This window comes from Trichoplusia ni, chromosome 28, assembly GCF_003590095.1.
Source record: "Trichoplusia ni isolate ovarian cell line Hi5 chromosome 28, tn1, whole genome shotgun sequence".
Taxonomy (NCBI): Eukaryota; Metazoa; Arthropoda; class Insecta; order Lepidoptera; family Noctuidae; genus Trichoplusia; species Trichoplusia ni.
Window position 1 is genome coordinate 2,224,512 of NC_039505.1, and position 3,019 is coordinate 2,227,530.

Sequence of the window (3,019 nt, forward strand, 5' to 3'; positions counted from 1 at the left end):
AACTCTTCAGCTTTGTATATTAGTATAGATAGTTATGATTTGAAATATAATTGATTAACAGAGTAGTAATCCCATTCGCTACTGTGTGGCATCGCGAATTTTTTCAGAGAATAAAAAAAGTGTTTTTGTCTATGGCAACTCACAACTCAACGTCACTGATATAGAGCTAACCATGATTTTGTGGGTCCTATTATGCCAGGGTTCAGCCATTGATGCTGGGGAGGGTGTGTGATTATATTTCAGATCAACATTCACAAAATTACAATTGGATTTCACTTAGGTAAGTTCATCCAATCTTCAATTTTATTTCATGTTGATCTGAAATATAATTGATTAACAGAGTAGTTGTTCAGAGATTGGTTCGTTATCAATAGAGAATTTCTCTATTGATAACGAAACAAGTATGGTTTTTTCGTTGACTTACATGTGGAACTGAGCACTATTTATCTTACTTATGTATTTGCAGCCATGTTACTATGGCTGTTCCGGTTCCGGTCGTTGTATCGTAAACATCACTTTGCCTGACGCTCCAAAGAAATATTGTAAACTAATAGAAAAAACTACAGTTTCACAAGAAAGTTACATTCAAATTGAACATCTGAGTGAGGAAAAGAGTTCGTGCTATAAAACTATCCACATATTCACGGAATTTGGCGAGGATTTAGAAGGAATAAAATCGAAGAATTTTTAAGGTTAGAAATTATCACCTATCAAAAATTGTCGGGCATTGACATTACCTGTCAAGTGTCAACAACTGACAGCGTCATTCAAGTGCTGCCAACAAAAACAATTAATTTCCCCATAAACTAAAATGCGTTCCGTTACACACAAAAATGGAAGGTCAATTCCAAATTTTATTTGATAAAATGAAACTTGAAATGCAAAACCAAACAATAGAATTAACTAATACGATAATGGAAAAAATGGAAGAAAAACTAAAACCTGTACTGGAAGAAAATAAAATCTTGAAAGATAAAGTAGAAAACTTGGAACAAAAGTTAGAATATTTGGAAGGAGACAGGAAAACTAACAATATTATAATACATGGCTTAAAGGAGGATGAGAAATCTATACGGGAGTTACTTGATAACGTGAAAAAACACTTTTCGGATGAATTAAACTTTACCTTAGAAGATTGGGAAGTTAATAAAATTTATCGTATCGGAAAATCAAATAAAGACAAGAAACCGAGGCCCACAGTCCTTTCATTAGTTAGTGGGTGGAGGAAAAGTGAGATCATGGAAAACAAAAAAGAAACTTAAGGAATTTTATATAACTGAAGACTACTCAAAAGAAACTTTAGAGAAGAGGAAAGCATTACAACCTAAGCTAATAGAAGAGAGGAAAAAAGGAAATTTCGCCTACATAAAATATGATAAACTCGTGATCAAGGAAAACTCAAACAGTAAAGATAAAAGGAAGAGAGAAACATCAACCTCCCCACAAGGAAACGCTCAACCAAGAAAACAACAATTACTAACCCCATCATCAACCAGTAGAAAAAACGCATTTGATATGATGAGAATTCGGTCTAACTCCTTTTCAACCAGCCCAACTGCAACGAAACAATAGCAATTAAACACCAGCGATCGGGAACACAAACCAAATAAGAAACCAAACAAAGAAACGAAACTTCCTCCCCCAAGCCGACTGGTCCTCGTGGGGGAAAAAGACCACGACCCTCTAAAGACGCACCAACTTACATCGGATTTATACATAGCCACTTTTAACGCTAGGTCACTAAGAACCACTGAGAAACGCCTGGAACTCGAATTAGCCTTAGCAGACATAAAGTGGGATATAATAGGTATAAGCGAAATGAGAAGATATGGAGAAGGGATACATGATTATGGAAACTATATTTTATATTATAAAGGCGAAACACATGGACAATATGGGGTGGGATTTTTAATTAAAAAGAACCTAGCACACAGAGTAGAAGAAATAAAAGGAATATCTGAAAGAATAACAATATTGAACATAACATTGCCTTTAAATAAAGAAGAAAACTGGTCAATCATCCAGGCATACTCTCCAACTGAATCGAATAAGAAGGAAGATGTGGCCAATATTGAAATATTCTATGAAGATCTGAAAATTACTATGCAAAGTTGCAACAAAAATGTTATAGTAATGGGTGACTTCACCGCACAAATAGGAGTACGCAACAACAGCGGAGAAGAATATACGGTGGGACAATATGGACAGGGAAAAAGGAGCAAAAATGGATCCAGACTAGTCTCCTTCGCTCTAGAAAACAAACTTAAGATCTTGAATAGTTTTTATAAGAAAAAGGAAACAAAGAAGTGGACATGGACCTCCCCAAACGGACTCCATAAAAACGAAATTGACTTTATTATGTCTAATAATGCCAAAATCATCAAAGACGTATCCGTCATACACTACCTGAATTTCAATTCGGACCATAAAATGGTTCGTGCAAAACTAACAGGAACAAAAGTTAAGACCAAAAGGCAATTTCGTACAAATAATTCAGCCATTGTATGTACCGGTAATACCACTCAACTTTTGAATAACCTACAGGAACTAACAAATAATGAAACAAAAGAACCACTGTCGATTCAGGAACACTACAAGAAGATTATAAACCTATTGAGAACAGAAACGAAGAAAACAAACGCAGAGAGTAAAAGAGTAATATCAGATGAGACATACCAGTTATTACAAGAAAGGAAGGAATTATTACAACAGAAAGAAAAGAAAGTAAACCGTCCCAAAATATCAGAACTCAGCAAAAAGATCAACCAAAACATCAGGAAAGACAAGGAAAATAAAAGGCATTCCACAATAAATAAATATATAGAAAGAACCGGTGGAATCAAAAAAGCAATAAAGGAAATGAACAATAAAAAAGATTGGATGCTAAAAGTAAAGAACATAGATAACAGTTATACAAACAAAAGAATAGAAATACTAAAGACAGCTACGGACTATTATCGAAAGCTTTACCAAAGCAATAACCAAAAAGAAACAACAAATAGAATGAATAACGAAGATT

At 34.3% G+C, this 3,019-nt stretch overlaps 1 pseudogene; it reads left to right on the forward strand.

Moving 5' to 3' along the window:
- Nucleotides 1–349: 349 nt before the first annotated feature.
- Nucleotides 350–1,688, forward strand: LOC113506102 (annotated as a pseudogene).
- The last annotated feature ends 1,331 nt before the right edge of the window (nucleotides 1,689–3,019 follow it).